The 5,836-nt window shown below is 31.8% G+C and overlaps 1 long non-coding RNA gene across 2 annotated transcripts in view; it reads right to left on the bottom strand.

Annotated features, from left to right (window-relative positions):
• Positions 1-5,836, bottom strand: part of LOC115238739 — a 16,654-nt gene continuing 10,818 nt past the window's right edge. Inside the window, exons 2-4 of one of the 2 annotated variants that reach the window (XR_003884537.1) lie at positions 1,277-1,349; positions 392-524; positions 1-229 (exon numbers count right to left, since the gene is read on the bottom strand). This is a non-coding gene — a long non-coding RNA (uncharacterized LOC115238739). The remainder of the gene's footprint in view (positions 230-391; positions 525-1,276; positions 1,350-5,836) is intronic. The other variant, XR_003884538.1, reaches the window with a different exon arrangement.

The raw sequence follows: 5,836 nt of genomic DNA, 5'->3' as shown, positions 1-5,836 counted from the left end.
TTTAAAGTTAACATCATTTATTTGAATAACTAATTGAATTCGGCGATGGAAATAATGAATAATTTTCAACAGTTGATTACACGGGATAGTAATACGAATGCGTTCTTTTATGTCATTAATTGTAATTGGCCGCTCTTGATAGATGACATTTTTAATGTAATCCCATTAAATTCTGCTGAAATTATGGATCTAACGATCTTCCAGGCCACTTGATATCACCTCCATCAATCTAATAGAGACAAAAGTATTTAATGTAATATAAATATGATATATATATATGATATTAAGTATTGAAAATTATATATAGTATATATATAATCCTTTTTTTAAAATAATCGAAAACTAATCGAAAATTGATGAAAATAATAGAAGAATCTAAAATTGACGTCACTTTTGTTCTCTTAGCGATGAGGCTCCAACGATAGTTTCTATTCTTTTCAGATCCCTCTTTGTCTCACTCAACAAGGCAATGTAGAGGGGGATTGCTGAGGAAGTGACGAGCCTCAAGGTCCTTTTATCTCTATCTGTGACACACAAACACAAAATCAGATTCCACGTCATTGATCCTAGGTAATGTTAAGAGCGGATTACAGAAGAGTTTGATAAATAATTTTCAAACTAATAAACGTCAAAAATGTTTAAATGAAGGTTGTAATATTTGAAGAATAGAATATTAATCTATTAAAAAAATATTGCTATTTAAAAAAATTAAATTGAGTTTAAAATAATATTAAAAATCGTTATTGATACTATATACAATATATATATACACAGGGTGGGGCATTTATATTGAGACACCTAAATATCTAAAAAATAAAGCAAGATAGAAAGAAATGTTTCAGACAAAAGTTGTTCGGTTCTAAGGGGGACACATGATGAAAATATGGACTTGACCTTGAATGATCTTTTCAAGGCCAAGTCAATGTGATCAATGTTTTCTTAAATGGAACCCCCCTCTTTTTATTGCATCTCATCATGTGTCCCCCTTAGAACCGAACAACTTTTGTCTGAAACATTTTTTTCTATCTTGCTTTATTTTTTAGATATTTAGGTGTCTCAATATAAATGCCCCAACCTGTATATACATATACATATATATAATCGAAGTCACTATGTTATGTCGCTTTCAAAACCCTAAAACTATTTTTTAAACATTTTTTCATAACACTTAATTTTACAGATAGTTGAGTATTTTAAAATGAGATATTCTATATATAGTGCATCCGTTTTTCTGATTAATCATTGATTATCTCATGCTTAAATGAGATGTACATACATTGCGAAATATTCTCTTCTCATTCTGCAAATCGAATACCGGATATGACGTAGCTGTACGATTCTTCAACATACTGGTTTATGAAAAGAAAATATCTATTCTTTAGCGAAATAGAATAATCTAGAAAGAATCTAAAAAAAATGACATTTAGAAAATTATATCTTTTAGATGTTTTCGTTAACGTTTCGTCTTTCTCCATATTAATTGAATGTTTTATATAACATATAGAGATAATAAACAGGTAAAGATGGAGATATACCTGTATGATTTTTGATATATAAAATATAACTTTTATAAAAAGATCTCTTCACTCATAAAGATACTATTAAGACTGATTTATTGCGTATTTAATCGGAAATAGATAACATATGTTGGTCGGTTAAAGTCATTAAAGAAGATCAATAACACAAATATTAAAGAGCGGAAGAGTTTTTTGAATTAAAATTTTTATTGAATCGATGTTTAAATGTTATCAATATGTCTAACTATTTTTTATTACAAAAAGATAATTTCCGGAGAAATCTTACATATTTAAGTTCAAAGCCATCACTGATATATCCTTTTAGCAAATTCTTTCTTCAATTTGGGAGGTCACCTCATTTTTTAAATTTCCAATTTTTTTTCCATTATATTAATATCTTTGCTACCAAGCCTCGAATTAAAATTCTATTCAAAATTGTACTTGAAATTAACTAAAAAAGTAGTTTGTTTCATAATTTTTCAATCTTTTGTGATCTCAGAAAGTTTAGTTTGTGAAAAGGCCTTCTCTCTTTTTCAATCGCTTATAATTCGAAAATTATTGATGACTCTTGATATTTTCGCCAAATGAAACATTATCCCTAAATTCGGTCAGAGCAACTATTATTAGAAAAAACATTCGGTGATTTTTGGGACATTCTATATACTTATTACCGGAAATTGCATCGTGTGTATATATGTGTGTATTTAAGATGAATGTCACTAATGATACATGTCCATGTCCGCATATTTAACAATCAAAATGTGACGAAGTAAAATCACAGAATAATTCCAAAAAATTATTGCGGATGTGAATTGCACTTTTAATAAGTTTAAAATGGTTTCTCGCATTTTTGTAAAATATTTGTTTGTTTAAGACCTATAACGCAGGGTTGGTAACAAATATGTTTAAAAAAACCTTGTTTTTTGTGTTTAAAACATGTTTTTAATATCTAGATATGTTTTAAACACCATTAAAAAAAATCATGTTCAAAATTTAAAAAAAATGTTTTTTAAACATGTTTAAAACATAATGTAACACACATGCAGAATATACATTATATATTCTACATATTACATTTTATACATATACTATTTAACAGGATTGGGAAGGTTACTTTATAAAAGTAACTCGTTATCGTTACTCTTCTTTTTTCTAAAAAGTAACTCGTTACCGTTACCGTTTCTCAAAAAATAACGGGTCGTTACAATTTCCGTTAGTTTTTTTATATATAACACAAACTTTACATACAATTTTTTTTTTAATACAAGATCAAATTAAGCACTAAAAATTTTTAAACATTATCTTACAAAGTAGAAAGAAACAAGATACCAGAATAAGCTTCCAGTAAATAAGTTTTCATGTAATGCTGCATCCTTTAACACTCTTATCAATATGTTCTTTTGTATGAAAATTATATCGAGTAAATTCGAAAAAAAGTAACGATAAAAGTAACTGTTAAATTCGTTACCGAAAAATGTAACAAAGTTACTTTTTCCGTTACAAACAAAATTTGTAACGCCGTTATCATACCGGGATTACAATAAACTTAACGTAACGGGACACGTGAAGTGACGTAAAACCTAAAACACTCTTGTTTTATATGTGACTCATTACGATCGACTTTACGTAACATGACGTGAAGTATCAAAACTTAACACGACGTGAAAGCTTGCCAATGTCAAGCTTTGACGTCGCGTTCCGTCTAGTCGGGCTCTTCACGTGACTCTTTCAGCCAATTAACGCTTTTGATTCTTGCGCGCGCTGCACTCGAACTCAAGGATGGCATTTAGCATTGTGTTGCGCATTCGGAACATGTTGTAGTGGAGGAATATAACAGAAGATGTCGATCAACGACACTTTATTGGTTAGATTAGGTAACGGCACGTCACGGCGATCGTAATTTCACATGCCGGGATTACAATGAACTTAACGTAACGGTACGCGACGGGACGTTAAGTAATGCCGGGATTACGATAAACTTGACGTAACGGGACGCGACGGGACGAGAAATGACTTAAAACTTAAAACACTCTTGTTTTATATGCGGCTAATTATGATCGACTTTATGTAACGTGACGTGAAGTATCAGAACTTAACATAACGTGAAGTATCGTACGTGAAGTAACGTGACGTGAACTTAACTCTTGAGGTACAATTGTCGAATTACGATCGGCGTAACGTGCCGTGAAGCACTGCGTGGTTTGACAGCTGTGGTGTAGAAGTTCGTTTTTGTTGTCATTCTCGAAATGAATTCTGCTGTGAGGCATTATCAAGTTTTCAATTTAATTTTGGCAGGATATTTGTATCTTCAACTGCGGAAGAAGAAACGAGCACAAACCGTTGGTGTGAGAGAGACTTTCACAATGTCAAATGTCATTTTTGAGCTCGAGTGCAGCGTGCGCAAGAGTCGAGAGCGTTGATTGGCTGAAACGTGAACAGCCCGACTAGACGGAACGCGACGTTAACATTTGACATTGTGTTGCGCATTCGGAATACGGTTATTTCACAGCAGAATTCATTTGGAACTACCAAAAACTACCAACGAGAACGACAACAAAAACAACGCTTGCGCTTTTCAAGCGTTCAATGCACACTGCTTACGGCACGTTACGGCGATCGTAATTTCACAAGAAATGTTAAACGTTAAGTTCACGTCACGTTACTTCACGTCCCGTCACGTCCCGTCACGTCCCGTTACGTTAAGTTCATCATAATCCCGGCATTACAGTTACCGAAAAAAGTAACTGTAACGGTAACAACGTTACAAGTAACGCGTTACTTCCCAACCCTGCTATTTAATAATATAATATACACTAATATATATATACACACACACGCACACACATTATATTTTATATGTATATCAAAATATAATTTTTTTTCTATATTCTAATATAATTTTCTTTCTGTATATGTAATAATTTTAAGAGTAGGGGAAAGTAGAGTAAAACCGGATACTTTTTTGGATTTGTCTTCTTACAAAAAATCGGAGAGCAAAAAAAATTCTACTGACCGTTAGTAGTCTTTAGTGGACCTTGAACTATGAGAAAATGAGATTAGTTGCTGAAAAAAAAAATTTAGTTACCAAGGATAACAGGATTTTTTGAAGAAGTCAAAATGCCCGGTTTTATCCTACCAGTAGGTTAAAATCGGGTACCCATTTGAAAGTTTGTAAAACACTGTGCCGAAATCTTGATTTATTTTAATCAAAATACAATACAAAACAGTATTCTATAAACAAAGATCACAAACAAAGATATCCTCTTGCTTTACATTGCTGCAGGACTTTCTTATTTAATTTTTTAACTTTAGGGTCTCAAAAAGGTTTTATTTAGTGATTTTTTTTCTGAGTAGCAGTCTCCATTTTCAACTGCTTTTTGTAGAGAGACAAAGTCAATAATTTTTCCTCTTTTCATTATATGAGGTGTGTAGGTATCCGGTTATGCCTCAACACGAAGAAAATAACAAACACCAGCGTACAAAGTGACGATCAAAACTAGTGCGATATACTCTCTAATACGTACAGAATGCAATGCTGCATTTACTGAAACAGATGCTCTACTGGGTGTAACTAAACAAACGCATATGGACAATACTATCAGATACAGAACAACAATTCAAATCGAAAAGTTCTGAACCATTTTTTTAACTGAGCTTTCTTTTTGTTGTTATATGATGTTAAAGTTAGCTAATCAGCGCCTGTCTACAACGGAAAACAGAGAAGGTACGACGGGGGTCGGAGTAGCGAATCTGCTTTCTGGTGTAGAGACAGGCGCTGATTAGCTAACTTTAACATCATATAACAACAAAAAGAAAGCTCAGTTAAAAAAATGGTTCAGAACTTTTCGATTTGAATTGTTGTTCTGTATCTGATAGTATTGTCCATATGCGTTTGTTTAGTTACACCCTGTATATAGAAAAAGTCCACGATGACTCAATTGTTGCCCCGATATCGATCTTTTTTGGCCCAAAAATTGTGGACTTCTCTTAAAAAAAAAATATGCACGTGGGCACAGTTCATCTCAAATAATGATGGCAATCTACAACTAATAACACGAGTTGGCCAAAGATAATAACACTTATCAAGAAGAAACTGAGGTACCTGGTTTTACTCTATTTCCCCCTAATAGGACTTATATTATATGTATACGGCTTATAATTAGTTCAGTAAAATGCTCAATAGATTAGGAACAGAAAAGGCAAAAGTATATATTATCAGAATTTTTAATTCCAAGTTCAATTCTCTTAATAAAAATAATTAAGACAATACAAAGTAAATATATAAAAAATATAAAAAAAAATATAAAAATATATAAAAA

Source organism: Formica exsecta, unplaced genomic scaffold (genome assembly GCF_003651465.1).
Source record: "Formica exsecta isolate Colony F162 unplaced genomic scaffold, ASM365146v1 scaffold355, whole genome shotgun sequence".
Classification (NCBI taxonomy): domain Eukaryota; kingdom Metazoa; phylum Arthropoda; class Insecta; order Hymenoptera; family Formicidae; genus Formica; species Formica exsecta.
This window is presented reverse-complemented; position numbering and strand designations above follow the sequence as displayed.